The sequence below is a fragment of the Cupressus sempervirens genome, chromosome 9 (genome assembly GCF_028749045.1).
Source record: "Cupressus sempervirens isolate cs-2001-9-10 chromosome 9, ASM2874904v1, whole genome shotgun sequence".
Taxonomy (NCBI): Eukaryota; Viridiplantae; Streptophyta; class Pinopsida; order Cupressales; family Cupressaceae; genus Cupressus; species Cupressus sempervirens.
In genome coordinates this window covers 799,874,568-799,892,325 of record NC_143126.1, presented here as the reverse complement: position 1 = coordinate 799,892,325, position 17,758 = coordinate 799,874,568, and the positions used below count along the sequence as shown (strand labels likewise).

At 39.2% G+C, this 17,758-nt stretch overlaps 1 pseudogene; it reads right to left on the bottom strand.

Annotated features, from left to right (window-relative positions):
- Nucleotides 1-16,187: 16,187 nt before the first annotated feature.
- LOC149541127 (beta-1,3-galactosyltransferase GALT1-like) lies at nucleotides 16,188-17,265 on the bottom strand (annotated as a pseudogene).
- Nucleotides 17,266-17,758: the final 493 nt, after the last annotated feature.

Here is a 17,758-nt window from a genome sequence, read left to right as displayed (position 1 = left end):
AATGGTGAATGAGTCTTGAGTTTGAAGAATTTCGAGTTTCATCTCATCTAGTATGTAGCCTGTTAGTAAGAGTTTTAGATCTATTTCTACCAGGAGGTATATGCCATTGAATTTTAATGGTATCCATGGTTTCCTGAATATTATGCCTTGTAACATCAGAAAGAATTTGCCTAAGTTTGGTGGAAACCATGAAAATTCAGCCAGTCATCATGTTCAGTTGTTTAGTGACTTGGTTGGTGATTTTGAAATTGCTCATGAAGACATTCAGATGAAATTGTTTGTTTAGACTTTAGAGGATGATGCTAGGGGCTGGTTTTCGTTCCTACTAGCATGTTCAATTTCATCCTGTGATGAGTTAATTTCAGCCTTCATGATGTAGTTTAGGGAAAGAGTAAGCATCTCCGATTATTTTGATAAGTTTTTGAAAATTCAAATCAGGAATGGTGAGTTAGTTCCTGAATTTAATATCAGATTTGTAAAGATTTTAAACAAAATCATTGAAAGTTACAAGTTGGATGATCAAATGTGTTTAGTGGTTTATCTTGGTGCATTTGATAAAAAGATGAACTATCTGTTGAGAGATAAGGAACCTAGAAGTTTGCATCAGGCATTCATGATAGCAATAGGGATGCATTTCAGATGAGGTGTTAAATGGAATGCTAATATTCACAATGTCACAACTCAAATGAGAATAGAGTATCTCAACTTGTAACCTATGTGAATAACCAAATCCCACTTCTAGTTAAACTTGAGATAGAATTCAAGGATTCAAAAGAGAAAAATATCAAGAAATTCTATCAACTAAAAAATCTAAGCCACAAGAATACATAATAAGGGTTTTAAGACTATTCCTTCATTAATATATCAAAGTTCATTGAATAACATTCATTCAGATTGACTATAAAGATAAAGTGATATGCTAAGAAAAGCATGAAGGACTCCTAACATATCTCAATGATGTTATCTTGCATAAGACTCAAAAATGCTAGCCCTTCCTCTACATCTTGGGAATCTTTAAATAGACTAGGATTGCAACAAGCTTTAGATGGGAGGGGCAAATGTTAGAAAATTAATGGAAGAGTACATATATCTTAGAGAATTACATTTATTATTAATTTTTTCACTTCCCATTATGGGAAACACTAGGAGAATAATCATAAAGAAGCTAGGTGCAGCATACTATAGGAGTACTTTAACTACCCTTTGCTTCTTGTGGCCTTCGAAGATCAAATCCACAACCACCCCACCAACACAACATTAATAGTTACAACTTGAATTTGAGAAAAGATAATATATCTTGGTGATCATCCCACATAAGTGATCTAATTCAGTCTCCATCATCCCCATAATCAAATGAGATCAGATATTCATTAAAACTAGGCCATTCAGATCACCAACTTGTCCCCTCTACTAGCTTCTAAATTAATAACTTTTGAATAACCTAGAGGAAGAACATTTACACCTAGGGGTAGCTAAATCCCATCCTTAATGCACCTATTTGGATAGTAGGGCCAACTATAAGGCTATTTAAATTTCATTCTTCTTCTTTAGGCTTTATAAGACCTAGCTTGATGGACCTTATATTATTTATATGGTACTAGTGTAAAGAAATACAACTAAATCTAGATAATAGATAAAACCCCTGAATCTTTTATGTTTATGCAACTGTTCATGGACATGAAATAGCTAATAATAGAGCACATGAACCTAATAAACAAAGTGAGGGAAACAATATTAAATTAATGATTGAATCATCAACATAACCCATGTATACAACAACAAAAACATGAAACCTCTAAGCTGACAAGTCCCTTACCCATTGGGCATTAACTAAATCTTAATGTACACATGCATACCTAAAATATAATCAATTTTTCAGACATATGATCTATCTATATATCTTGCAAATAGACATAAATCTTCAAATAGATTTTGTGCTTATCAAATCCTCCTATGATCCCTGTAGTTCTATCAATGGTATATCAAAAAAATTACTCAAGTCCTTGACCCAATAAAAGGAAACGGTGGGGGACGAAGGAGTGGAGTACTATAAAAGGAAACTAGGAGGAAGGGAGGGATGATGGGAAGAGAAAGTGGGTTGGATAGGGGATAATGGAGATGAAGGGAATTCATGGAAGAGGGTTGAGTGGGGGAAGACATCAAAGAGAAGTACTACTACGTAGTTGAGCATGAGAGTTAATATAGGAATGTTGGGTAATTGCCAAGGTTACCAAGAATAGCAAGGCCTTTGCACCAACTATCCAGAGGATTGACGAATGAACCCAAAACAAACACACAAGGATTGCCTCAACATCGCCCATGAATCCAAGAGGAAGCAGCACAAAATCAACACTGGGTAACCCACAAGTAAAAAAGAAAAACAAAGAAAAGACCTAATCAAGACCTTACGCTCAGAGTGTCCCATTCGCAGTGTACCATGATATGGAAGATCATGGAAACTATGAGGAGGGAACAAAAATATTGCATGTAAAAGATAAATCAAGATCCAAAGGGAGAAGTCCAAAGGAAAAGAAAGCAAAAATCCAAAAGAGAACCGTTTGCCAATGAGATGTGGAGGATGAGGTACTAACAGACCAAGAGTAGATAGGAGGAAAGCTATATCCTACAAGGATCTATCAGAGAGCTCCAAAGTTGAGGTATTGGGATGGGTGAGGCATCTGGCAAGCAGAACAAAGATGGATAACACATTGATTATAGGAGATCAAGTGAAAGGATGCATTGGAATAGCTAACCAAGAGTTGTGTGATGTGTGCAAGATGTTGATCAAGGATGAATTAACATGAAAGTGGGGACAGAGACAATGATACTAAGTGAACGAGGATGGACAAGAAGATAGACCAAGAGTTGTTACAAGTGTACAAAGTTGTTTTGTTTGGTTTTGGTGAGATGGGAATATGTGGCAGAGCAGTACAGGTTGGACAGGGCACTGTGACAGTTTTGGTGGCAACAGGTGGCATTAGGAGATTTGCATTGGTATCAGCAGGTCACACGTGAGCTAGTATCGATGTACAAGCTAGCACTACAGAGGGATGGTTTGCTGAGGGCATGGCAAGAGCTAGAGCCACAATAGTGAGATTGGTTCAGCGGGGCAGCAGATGTGGGCTCCACACAGGAGTACCGAGATACTTTTGTGTGGTTGAGACTAGTGGGGAGAGCACAAGACACGAGGGTGGTGGTGGTGGTAGGGGAGCTAGCTTGAGCAACCCAACATGGGTGGTATGTGGCGAGGGGGTTGCAGCTGTGGGTAGTAGCGGTTGCACAGGAGGAGGAGCCCACCCAACAGAGGAGGAGGATGGGGGGGAGGAGAGTAGAGCTCAGCCAGAGATGAGAGTAGAGGAGATGGGAGCCCAACCAGAGAGAGGAGGAGAGGAGGCACAGGGGCGACAAAGGGTAGCAGGAGGAGATGCAGGGGGATTGTCGATTGGGGGAGGAGATGATGGATTGGTAGGTCGGTACACCTTGCTAGAGTAGGCACACATAGTGATGAGCCAGCTACTCTGTGATACTCAATAGGAGAGAGATCAGCTCTGGGTAGAGTGGGACCAGTTTAGATAGGAGTGGGATATAGCCAAGGGGCAGGCAGACAATGCAGGTGTCATGGTGGGGAGGCTACAAATAGAGGTGGGCTAAGTGGAGGGGAGGTCGGATGCCATGACTATGGAGTAGTAGGGGGTGCAAGTGAGACTAGATGCCCTCCAGCAGGAGTGAGATAGGTTGGTGGTGGAGGTGGAAACCTTGCGGGAACAGGTGGCAATAGGAGGGGGTTTGGATGAGCTACAGATACTACAAATAGAGATAGAGGATTTGAGAGAGAGGGCTGGATTATACCAGGGGAGGTACCTTGCCATAGTGCCAACATCACAAATTGAGCATTACAGGTGGCCGACTCGGTCAGGGGTAGCAGGTAGCCACACAGGGATGTAGGGAGGAGGGGAGAGTGGATGGAGCACTAGGGGGAGAGTACAAGTGGGTCCCAGTGCATAGGGCATAGTCAGAGGGCAAGGTTGAGCCAGTGGCGTGGGATGAGAGAGGAGGTAGAGAGCTCTAGGATAGGGGGAGGACTGATGAGGCCACCACCTCCACCACCACCAACATCAAGGGCCAAGAGAGGGGCACAGGAGGAGAATGATGAGGTAGGGACGATGGGTTGATCATTGATGAGCAAGAAACTTTTTGGGATAGTGAGTACCATGTATAGATCAGCTTTTTGAGACACATGGAGATTTTGTGTGGGCTCAGACCCACCTGTATGATATGGACATTTGTAAATTGATGGACTGTTATTCTTTTATTCTTTCATTGATATATAGATCTGATGATTCTTGTGAGATATGTGTTTATGGACTAGTGATGTTATGTGTGGTCATTGATATGCATTGGATAGACAGTGATGTAGGATGCGAGTTGTGCTATGATTTTATGATTTAGTTGACAGTTTTTTGATGCAGGCTATGATTGTTTGATGATATTGTATACATGATACAATATGATTTGATGTGATTTTTATCTATGATATCACAGATGTGATGTGATCCTTGATGACATGTTTTTATGATATTGTAGATGTGATGATGATGAGATTTTCTGTATGATAGATGTGATAGGTTTTTGATACAATCCTAATGATGTGATGTGATCCTAGAGAATTGATATCTTCAGAGAGTATTTGATATGATGTTGTATGATGATAAGTACAAACTATAAAAATAAGTGACAAATGTAAAATGAATCACCAACTAAAGGATAATCAAGAAATGTATGATATGAAAAATGAATACAATGTCATGACATTTAGGATATGTTAACACAAACTAAAGATGGATGAATGATTAAAACAAATGAATTTACAACATAAAAGATGAAAATACAAAAAATGAAGTACAACTTTAATGATGAACCACAATGCTAAAATGAAACCTAGTCTAATAATCAATAACTATAATGCTAAAATGAATCATAATCTAGTGATGAGTGACTATGCTAAAATGACTGATAATCTAATGAATGACTATGCTAAAATGATTGATAATCTAATGATGAATGACTATGCTAAAATGAACTAAAAGAGAGAAAAGTAAATTTATGATATGCTAAAAAAGAACAAAAACTAAAAGACACACCTGAGATTTATGATAAGCATGCGAGAATAACATAAAAGACTGAATGCGATGATATTCTGTGATATGATAAAGATGATAATACAATATACGAGATTTTAGGAGATGCAAGACAAAAAATGATGGTGGAATAGGATAACCAATGCTTTAACTTATGATAGTGTTCTATGATATGAAAAGTGATCATATGAGATAATAACTCTAAGAAGAATAATGTTGGAGAAAGAGTGACCAACAAACTCACAGTCAGGAGGATAGTAGAGATTTTTAGAGCTAAGATAGTAACTTATGATAGGGATCACATTATGATGAGAATGAACAAGAATTGATTTTCAACATTTTGAATCAAATGATTTTGAGGGTGGAAAAAGTGATAGTTCAAGGGAGAGGGGTGATGACAAGGAGGAGGATACCAGGGGTTCTAAATAAAAGTGAGATGTAGGGTAAGCTTGAGCATGGGGTACTTCGTGAGGAAGTACCACTATGTAGTGTGAACACTTTATTTGATATAGGATTGTTAGGGATCTGCCAAGGTTACTAAGAACATCAAGGCCTTTTCCCTAAAATTCCATAGGACTGACTCAAATAGGCACATGAGGATTGCCCCAACATCACACATGAGTCTCGGAGAGATTAGTGTCAGAATGATGCTGGATGATCCACAAGCAAATGAGATTACCCAAGTGCATCATGTTTTATTGAAAGATGAAAACATGTTGGAAATATGCAAGGATAATATCAAACTGACTCACAAGCAGCAAAAGACTGTGATTAAAACCAACCTCCTTAGTTGCCCCAGTCAAAACACAACATGATATGAAATGATCATGGCAATCTTGAGGAGGAAACAATGAAAGATATGTGGAAACAATAAACCAAAAAGAAACAACAAAATATTTTGCAACGTGAAAAAGTAACCTTTTGCCAAAGGGATCAACTAATGAGCTACTAACAGGTTGCAACAAGATTTGGATAGTATGTACAAGTATGACTAGTTAAGGACATGGGAATTCATGACTAGATAGCAAAACATAGTAGGTATATGCATGATGGGGGAAAGCTCAGGATGACGAGATAGCATTGTTATAATACATGGTTTTGTTTAGGTGGGATTATGTAAAGCACAATTTATGTACAAGGGTCTGGAAATTGTTGTATCGACATCGGTATGGTACATGGGAGACAAAGGGTAGTGCAGGGGTATGAGACACATGTTAAATGGGCTGTATATGCTACATATGGTAAAGTGCAAGGATAAAAAACACTTGATAAGGGAGATCTAGTAGAGTACAATGGTGGGATACATCAAGTATGATACACAAGATGCTATAAATGAGGTGGGATGTTGACATAGTGCAAAGTGCTAGAGGATGATGTTGTGAAGCATGGAAAGTAACAATAAGGAACACCTTGGAAAAGTGGGGGGGATGAGTGATAAAATATGGAGGGGTGATAAAGGGGTGTGTGTTGGTGATAGATAATGGAAGAGCTATAGTACACCTGGTTCCTATTTGCTAGGTTTTCACCAAGGACCTATCCAAGGTGCTTGAATTGCCAAGTTTTCACCATTGGATGCTTTATTTATTTTGTGCCTTTTTTCTTTCCTTGATTTGAAAATTTTATCCTTAGGCATAGAATTTCTTGAGGTGAATAATGTTGGTAGGATCATTTAGGACTTCACCTTCAAGGGCAGATAGTTGATAGGCTCTTGAGCCAAAAGATGCTATGACCACATAAGGACCAAGCCAGGTGGGCTTGAACTTGCCTTTCTTTTCTCTATCAGCTTGAGCCTTCATATTCTCTTTAAGGACCATGTTTTTGAAATTGTGCTTGAGGCGACTTTGATAGACCATGAGGTGGTCATAGGCTTGTTGCCTTTTTTCATCAAGTAGATCAAGTTGAGTAAGTCAAGCCACTCTATATTCTTCATCAGATATCTATCCTTGGAGAGAAATGTGGAGTGATGGGAGTTCAACCTCAATAGATAGGACTACTTCAACACCATAGACCAAGGAGTATGGAGTTGCGCTAGTGGTTGTATGAAATGAAGTGCAGTATGCCCATAGGGCATGATTAATTTGCAAATGCCAATCACGGCCAGAGGCATTGACAAATTTCTTAAGGATTTTGAGCAAGGTTTTATTAGTTGCCTCTGCCTAACCATTACCTTGTGGGAAATATAGGCTAGAAAAGCAATGGTGGATGTGAGGGGAAGTGCACAATTCCTCCATATTTAGGTTTTCAAAATTATCTTCGTGGTTTGTGAAAATGGTAGCTAGGATACCAAAGCAACATATGATATGATACAATATAAGCTTAGACACCTAAACTCCTATGGCAGTAACAAGGAGAATTGATTTGACCCACTTAATGAAATAATCAGTGGTGGTGATTATCCACTTGTGCCCTTCTGAAGAAAGTGCCGCAATAAGACCAACAAGATCAACTCCCCAACAGGCAAAAGGCCATGGTGGTGCAATGGGTTGCAAGTCTTGTGCTGGAGCCTAGATTAAATTAGCATGTTGTTGACAAGGTAAACATCATTTCACAAATTCACATGCATCATGTTCTAGAGTAGGCCAATACTATCCAGCCTGAAGGATCTGCTTCGCTAGCACCATCCCACTCATGTGAGTACCAAAAAATCTAGTGTGTACCTCTTTGAGAGCCATTACAGCCTCGATTTGATCTAAACATTGAGAGATAGTATCATGATAACCATGATGATAGAGGGTTTGGGCGATGATAGTGTAATGGGAAGCTTTGCAAATAAGGTTTTGGCATTGGGTTTGTGTGAGGTGAGGAGATATGATACCATTTAGTAGGTAAGCATGAATTTCATGGTACCATGGAGATTGGGGACCAACCAAGATATAGACCTGTGTTGATTCATCATTCTCATATGGGGGTTCATGCAGCTGCTCAACCAAGAATTCATATTGTGTAGCTTCATGTGGTATTTCTAAGAGAAAACCAAGAGTAGCCATAGCATTAGCTGCCTTATTCTGGAGTCTAGGTATCTGTATGAACTGTGTCTAAGTGAAATGCTCCTTTAATTGATCAAATAGATCTTTGCAAGGTAGTAACTTGTCATCCTTGGTTTGATATTCATTCAAAGCCTGTTTGATGATAAGCTGAGAATCACCATAGACCTGAAGCTTTGTGATATTCCATTCAATAGAAATTTTTAGTCCCGCAACAAGGGCCTCATACTCTGCAGTGTTATTGGTACACCAAAATTGTAGCTTGAAAGATTTAGGAATATAATCACCTTGAGGTGTAACCAAAAGTATTCCCGCATTGGAGCCATGAGATGTGTAGGAGCCATCAAATTATAGCTTCTAGAGTGATTGTTATTCTATCAAATAAAGGTATTCATCTAGAAATTCCATGATGAGTGGGTGATCTGCAACTAAGGGTGCATTAGCCAAGTGATCTGCAATAGCCTCACTTGTGATGGCCTTTCTGTCAACAAATTGAATGTCAAACTCACTAAGAAGCATAACCCATTTTGCCAGGCATCCAGTGAGTAATATACAAGAGAATATATATTTCAATGGATCAATCTTTGATATTAGTTGTACAGTATGATTGAACATGTAGTGACATAGCTTCTGGGTGGAAAACACCATTGCTAAGCATGCCTTCTCCATTGGCGTGTAGTTTAGCTCATAGCCCACTAATGTTCAGCTGATGTAATAAATAGCTCATTCATTTCCTACATCATCAAGTTGTGCTAGCAGAGCACCTAACACTGTGGGAGTAGCTGTGATGTACAATATGAGTGGGTGCCCTGCAACTAGAGGAACCAAAATAGATGGGTTAGCTAAGTATTGCTTGATGAGCTCAAAATTGCATTGGCAAGCTGGGTCCCATTTGAAATTTTGATCTTTCTTAAGTAGGCGAGTAAAAGGTTGACACTTATCAGCAAGCTAAGAAATGAACCACCAGACTGATTGGAGTTTTCCTTGCAAAGAATGAAGGTGCCTGAGTGTCTTAGGAGGAGCCATATCCATGATGGCTTTGACCTTCTTAGGGTCAATATCAATACCGCACTATGACACAATGAAGCCTAGGAGCTTTCCTAAAGTAACACCAAAGATACACTTCTTTGGATTTAGCATGAGATGATATTCTACTAGTCAGTTGAACACTTCCTCAAAGTGAGATAAGTGATCCAAAGCATTGAGATATTTGACTAGAATATCATCCACATAATCCTCAAGTATCTTATGGATTAGGTCATGGAAGATGATAGGCATTGCATGCTGATAGGTTGCCCTAGAATTCTTTAATCCAAATGGCATCATATTGTAGCAGAATGTGCCCCAAGGTGTAGTAAATGTTGTCTTATGCTGATCTTCTTTTGCTATATGAATCTGATTATATCTAGAGAAACCATCCATTAGTGATGAGAGTTCATGACCTATGGTGAGATCCACAATCATGTCGATATTTGGTAGTGGAAATTCATCCTTTGGACAAGCTTTATTAAGATCCCTCAAATCGGTGCAAATTATGATATCACTAGAGGGCTTGGTAATAGGTACCATATTAGAAATCCATTTAGAATAATCTATTGGTCAAATGATTTTGGCCTCTAACAACTTCTCTAGCTCTGCTTTAACTAATAAAGCCACCTTGGGGTGCATTTTTGGAAGTTTCTGCTTGACGGGCTTTGCCCCTAGATCCACTACCAGATGGTGTAAAACTAGTTTTGGGTCCAACCCTAACATATCCTAATATGACCATGCAAAGTGGCCCATATTTTCATGGAGAACTTCAAGAAGAAGCTTTGCTTGTTCAGGTGGTAACAAGGTTGCGATGTATGTGATATGTGGTATCTCCATCAGATTGATATTGATAGGCCAAGTTTCTTCTGTGAAAACTGAAGATATAGGAGGTTGATGCTCTTGTGGGGGGAGGATGAAATCTCCATCCTCAGGTGCCTCTGAGAGGTTTTCACCATTGGATAGGTCCTTTATTTTTGTTTCATTTTTTGAGTCACCCAATGGCGCTCCAGAGGAGTTTTCACCATGGGATGTTTTTCTTTTATCTCTTTTCTTTTTTTTTTCTTTCAGAATTTCATTTTTGCAACTAGAGATTTCCTCCTGCCCAAAGTAACCTGCAGGATCTAGCTTGTAGACATATGTCGATGGTGGAGGTGGTCATTTATGTGGTGTTCCTGCCCCCACGAATTTAAGGAGTGCATGCTCGGTAGAGAACTCGTCAACATGAATGACACTTGGTTGGTCCCAATCTATGAGTTTAGGGTGAGTGAGGGGGACGTCTATGAGATTCAAGGATAACTGGCAGAGCATAGAGGCTCCAAGGATTATTTGGTCAAGGAAAATATTGTTGTAAGCTTTCTTTTCAACTTGCTCAGGGATGTCTTCAACCTCAACGAGAGTGTTTTGGATGTTCTTAAAGGCATGGCCTTTCGTTTTAGTGCCCCCAGTTGTGGGGAGTCCATAGCCCAAGCCTTTGGTTTTTTTCCCTTGGTGTACTTCTATAGGCTATCTCATACCTAATTCCTAGCAGCCTAAACCACCTCCTTGATAATCCCATTGCTCCGTGGCCAAGCAATGTGACCAGGGATATTTTTGTTTAAAGTGATCAAGAAGTGCTTCACTTTTAGGAGGTCGCTCTTTGTATAACCATGTGTTAATGTCTAGTGTGTTTTTTGCTCCATCAAGGATACCTTTGGTGTAAAATGTGGTAGGGCCCAACTGGTGAAGTTGAGAGGTGGTTTCTGGTATAGGCCCTTGATGTATTGGGTGTCCTTGAGTATGTGGGTCAAGTTGTAGAGTACCAACAACAAAAGCATTTATGAGACTATACTCACCACAACCTTGGTAGTTGATCTTAACTATGGAGAGATTGGAGGCTAAAATGGTGTTTAGATTGTGGTAGGTGCTAGAGGAGTTGGCCATGGTGGTGCCAATTTTGATCCCAAGACAGTGATTGGTGTATGAAGCTTCAACCACATTGCAATAAGCAAAGGGTTCAGGATCTGTATGGATGGTTATCTCAGTTCCATTATGTGGAAATTTGATGCACTGATAATATGTGGATGGAATGGCCTTCATGGCATGAATCCATGGACAACCGAGGAGGATGTTATATGGAAGATTAAGATCAACTACATGACAAAGTGTTTCTTGAGTGGCTAGGCTGACTTTGATAGGGAGCAAGATGGTTCCTTCAGTAGTACGCTCCAAATTGTCATATGCCTTGATGGTGATCACCTCATTGATGATATCTACTTCAATATATCTTGCCTGCTTGATGAACTTTAGAGTGCATAGGTTTAGAGCTGATCCATTATCCATCATGACACATTTAACTACAAAGTTAGAAACCATAATAGAAATGCGAAGTGGGAGGATGTGATCGGGTTCAACGTATGGGATATCAATATTTTTGAAGGACAAGGCACATGAGATTGAAAGATGGCCAAACAAGTTGTGAAACTCAGTGGCTTTAATGTTGAAGGGGATGCGAGACTCATGTAGAGTGCTATCAAGGATCTCTTGATAAAGTGGGCTTGTCCATAAGAGATCTAGGATGGAGATTTGGGCCGGAGTGTTTCCAAGGTGTTCCAAAATTTTATACTATGGCCCTAGTTAAGGTGATTTTGATGGAGATGCTTGAGATGGAGGTGGTCGTGCTAATGGTGGTCTAATTTGTGTGGATATAGGTGGACTAGCTATATTGAGTCATGTTCGACAGGTAGCAACTACACATTGAGTGTCTAGGCCTTTGATATTGATGATATTGACAAATGGTTCAACTTGGGATATGCAAAGAATTAAGGTACCATAGTCTAAGTATGCTGAGGTATAATTTTGAGATGTGTCTCAGTTATCACCTTGTTTACCCAGAGCATTATTAGGTTTGTTGACAGGAGAGTTTGCAAGTGCCTTTCACAGGCTTGTGTTATGAGGAGGGAAAACATTTTGATACATCATTAATCTTGCATTAGGTGAGGGTTGTGCCCCCACTATGATCTCTTTCTGGTCAATGAGGTCTTGTACATAATCCTTAAGCTACATGCATTTAAGGGTAATGTGCCCTTTGACACGATGGAATTTGTAATATTCGTTATCTTTTTACCAGGATGCTCTAGACTAATTGGGTTCCAAGGGTTGCGTTTGTGGATATCGAACAAGGTTATCTTTGGCCAATTTTTAGAAGATTGTATCAAGAGGTTCCCCCAACAAGGTGTATGTTCGTGGTTGCCTCTGAACACAGGGTTTACTTCCTGCCGAAAGTGTGATAGCATTAGTTTGATTATGAGGAACAGGTATTTGATGATGAGTTTGCACGGGTGGTTGATGATACACAGGGGGTTGTTGTTGAAAAAATGTGGTGGGAACATTGGTAGCCGCCCTAACAATATGGACCTGTCGAGTGTCAGTGGCACCATCTATCACTGTATTCTTGTTTTTGTTCTAATATCGAGTTTTGTCATTGCTCAAACCACAGTCTTGGGTGTTTTCTTTGTACAATCTGATGACACCATCCTTAATGAGGCCTTTCTTGAGACCCATTCCTTTTTCTTTGATGTCCTTGTATGTTTGCAAACAATTCATAACCATATGATTAGCGAGGCTAGGTTGTATGTTGTTTATGAACATCTTGATAAGATGGCGCTAAGGGATGGTACAAGAGATCCTTGTTGTGAGGATCTACCAGCATTGTAAGTACTCTATAAGGCTTTCCCCTCCCTTTTGTTTGGTGTGGACAAGGTCCACTACAGATAATTCAATTTCAACAAGATGGGTATACTAAGCAACAAAGTCCTTAGAAAGTTCTACAAAAGTTTTAAGAGTACCTTGAGGTATACGACAGAACCATCGCATGAGGAACACATCATTATAAGCTACCTCCTGACAATGCATATAGAATTCCTTAACATGTGTGACTAGATCACTCTTCCCCCTAAATTTGTCAAACTTGGGGATCTCAAAATGTTTAGGAAATGGAGTCAATGTGATAGTCCTATCAAATAGGTATAGGCAATCATTTTCAAATTTAAAAGCTTTGGTGTTTGTCCCATCCTTGAGGGCTTTGAAAGCATTTTTCATCTCTTCCCATTCAGACTTTATAGGTGGAGGAGTGGGTACCCTTGATCCAGGTGCCCCTAGTGTAGGATACATGCTAGAATTTGAAGTGTGATATGGAGAACTCTAATGACCATATGGCATCTATGGAAAAATGGTTTGCATAACCAGTGGGTTGGATGCTATGGTTTGCTAGAATGTGGGTTGTGTGTACTATTGCATCTGCTGAGTTTGGTGTGGTAGATAACTATGAGGTTGCTGCCCTATGAGATAGTTCTGTATGGGTGCTTGGGCATACTACTGATGTGAAGATTAGGGCTGAAAAGGTTGCAATGCAGATAATGCTTGTGCTATGCTCTGGGAATACATACCATGCCCAATATATGTGGGTTGTGTGCATCCTTGAGAGTAGGACTGATTTTTAGTATGTGCAAGGTAGTTAATTTATGGCAAAGTGTTTACTATAGGGAACTGCAGTGGTAGTGGATTTGGGCTATTGTCTAGAGGTGGCATGGAGGAATAGTTGGTGAGGGGTGGGAGTGAATAGCTATGTGAAGCAGTGGATGATAGTGTCAGAGGTGTAGACATGATTGTAGTGCTAGGGGGAAGATTAGTGATAGGTGCCTATGTTGCACTAATATTCCAAAGTCCCAAAGGAAATGCAGCTGAAAAGCTTTGGCTAGTTACAAAGGGGTTGATAGTGAGGTTTGGTGGGATGGAAAATGAGGTATTGGACCCTAATGGTGGTATTTGAGTAGCAAATGGACTAGATGTGATATGGGGTGGAAGCAAAAAGGTAGTGCTGCTAAATACAAATGGAGGATTTGGTGGAGCAAAAAAGTGAGTGGTGGAAGCAGATGCAAATGGTAGACTTGAGGTTGGTTGAGATGTAGTATGCACTAATGGTTGAGTGAGAATGGGATGAGTGTTCTGTGGAATGCGAACCAACACTTGGGTCGAGGGGATATTTCGGTCTGTTGGTTCTACCTAAGGCGGTTGGCATCCAAACAATGGGTGAGTAGGATCTATTATGTTGATAGGTGGTGGATATCCAAACTCAAAGACACCAACATTGTCTCGTAAGAAATTTTCCATGCTAGTTTTGTTGTTTTGATCTATGATGCCATTCATGATGGTAGCATGACCAAGTTGGTTCATGAAAGCCTCAATATCTATGGATGATCCTAGTTCTTCTGGGATTTATGGTGGTGGGTTTGATGGTGTCATAGATACTACAGAGTATGGATGAGCTTGAAATGTGTTACCACTATGACTAGGATCCATCTTTTTTTTTTGTGTGTGCCTACCAAAATGTGTGGTGGGTGGCATGAAAGGATGCTTCTCCTAAAGAAGAAAATGTAGCGAGGGATGATACTAAGGGTGTCTAAAGGATATGATGCTAAGTGCAAGAAACTTGTGTTTTCCTAAAATATGAATGTGGGGAATGTGATGGTGATGCAAAAAAAAGTGTGACCCTAACCTTTGGCTCAAGGTGATGTGGGACACCAAAAAAAACCTATTCCTAGAAAAGTGTTGTGTTTCAAGGATACTCAAGATGATGAGAGATATGATGCAAAAATGTTTCTAAGTGAGTGAGGAAATAATGCTAAGATTTTAACAATGCAGGTGGAGGATTCTTCCTCAACAACCTAAGATGAGAGGAGATGGTCTAACTTCAAATTCTTGAATGGGATAGTGCAATTCCTAGATGAGAGGCTAAACCTATAAGAGTGTAAGTGTGTGCAGAAAAAGGAAGGACCTAATCAAAATGAGAAATAGTAGAGTTGTCAATAAGGCTCATATTAACACCATGTTGAAGGGTTAGGTTTTGGATTTTGTAGTCCCATTCAGTTTGCAATCCCACCTTAGCTCTGTCTTTCTCAATTTGATCCAATTTGGCAATCCTAGGGTTAGGGGTGTGTTTCTTATGCTCTACTTCAATTTCCTTATAGGCTAGTATTTGAGGAAGCTTAGCCTTCTTAAACTTAGTCTTAGGATGGCTTGACATGAGATATTTCCAAGGAATAAAATCAAAACCATGGGGTTTTTGAAGGTAGTGACTATGCTAAGTGCCCTAAGCTAGGATTGACAAGTTTGGCAAACATTCATTCAACAAGTAAAAGATCAAGCAATAGATAGGAACAACCAGATAGAAGTTTTGATTTCCAAAATGTGATACTTGCACCAAGGAGTGTGTATGCTTTTTCAAATGTTTCGAGCAATCACTTCAAGCACATGAACATCCTAGATGGTTGGCTACAAAGCTGACAGTTGGTTTATCTGAGGAGTCCTTGATATATGCAAGGTACATGAGGCCCAAATCTATAGATGAAACAAAAAAGATATCACACAGGCAAGAGGAGCAGTAACCCACTTCTCCTCTTTCACTTCTCAAGGGTATAAAGTTCCTTGAGGCTTAGCTTGAGTGACAAAATCTTGATCCCAAGAGAGGTGTCTTTGGATTTACCTCCCAATATTTATACTCTGCCAGAATGCTAGAGTTGAGGTCATCCCAAGGGGTGATGAAATCCCCAAGTAGGCCTCCTAAAACTAAAAACAAGGTTTTGGATCCTAGTCTTATGCACCCAAGATGGCCTACAAAGGTGACAAGGGGAGAGAAGATTCAGATGAACTTGGGCTAAAAAGTAGAGTTCTTTCACCAATTGATTATTAGATTGTCTAATCTATTGAAAAAACAAGTGATTAAGATATAAACATTCAATTCCAACTTTGAGATTCCTCAACAAAAGTAACATCAATCAAAGAATGCAAGCGAGAAAGAGAGTTAGGGTTTTAAAACTATTCTAAAAACCCTCATGCTACGTGGACCTCTGACATATATTAAATATGCACCATAGGCATACATCACTTCCATGATACTGAAGCTCCATAACATCCTCTTTCGAAGGAAACTCTTCCTTTTATGCATGGTCTTTCCTTGGCTTATGGCTACTTTGTACATTGACTCCATTCTTCTTGCTACTCATAAATTCTCCACAAAAAAGTACACTGCTACATCTCCAGACTTAATAGCATCATATTGCATCCAAGTTCTCCAAATCACCATTCTTAAGTGATTTCAAATCAAAGACATGTTCATGATCTTCAAACATTGGTAATCCACTCTCCAATACAGAAAAGAGTTGCAAATCTCTTGCAAATCACACCCCACCGACCAACCATGGTTCAAGACTCTCATGATATTCAAATGACATAATATATTTCCCATTAATAGTCATATGGAAACCATCCTAGCCCACCAATATAGTTGCTACAAATGGATATCTTTCCGTAAAAGGAAAATAGATATGTTATTTAGCACCCTTTTTTGCAATTCCTCCCAAATCTTTGGTGATTTTCGTGTGATTGACATTCTTATATTTTCTACTAGCTAGTCTTCCCACTTGTTCATTACACTTATCCAAATCATCCACTTTCTATCTTTCACAAGTAACAGGCAAAGGGCAACATTATTCTTCACCCCATTCACATCCTACTATCCATGTGTTTTGAACAATGATTGGACTCTCTGTTATCTTATCTCTTTGAAGGTGCACATTGTAATGCAAGACAATAGGTGGACTTGGCTCTTGGGAAAGTTGTGACCCTATAAGCTCTATATAAAGGTTTCTAAGAAGCCCAATCAGAATGCCAACAATAGTCACCGAAGAATCTTAGACCAAACCACAAGGAATCTAAAGCTGAAACCTATCACTTTTAAACTATTTGATTCATCACACTTAAAGAATAGGGACATTGTTCCTTTGTAAGGTTATTGAAACCACTACCATCTTTTTTCATATTAACTTTCTCTTGATTAATAAAATGTAAAAGATCCTTACATGCCATGACTACTTCTTTTATTGATCAATGTTGTCTGGACCCTAAGAAGGTTGAATAATTTCATTCTATTCCACATGAAGAGGTTTGAGGTTTCTAGAAAAACTATAAGGTGATTGTTTGTGGGAAGAACTCTCTAGTATATTATACCTCAACTACAAAATTACAAATAAAAAAATAATTAGTGTGCCTCCTGACCATTTCTTCATTGTAAGAATTAGGACCAGCTCTATGACAACAATAATATTGAAATGTTGTCTCTTGAACTAATTTTGTGAATTTCAATGTTATCAAGAATTAAAGTATTACACTTCTTTGGCTATAAAAGTATGATTTCTCACAAACACTCTTAAAGTCTTTAATGACAAATTATCTTGGAAGTGATCCTAAACACATTGTGTACCTCCATCACTCTCATCTTCTATCAATAACAATAGACATGACTTAAGAACTGTGCACCCACAACATGTTGCAATGGGAGATAAGTACCCCTTTAAAAACTCCTCTGATTCTAGGTTCATATCATTGCAATTAGATGAAATTAGTCGAGCCGCAAAGTGGGATTGACTAAAAAAAAAATTTGCTTCCAAACTACTGATTTATCAAATTGATCTACTAAATACCTGATTTTGATTGGAATCAATCTTTGTCATTGTTTTAAGCTTATAAAATTCACTTTCAGCCTTTGTTGCCAACTGGAAAATTTCTGTCAGG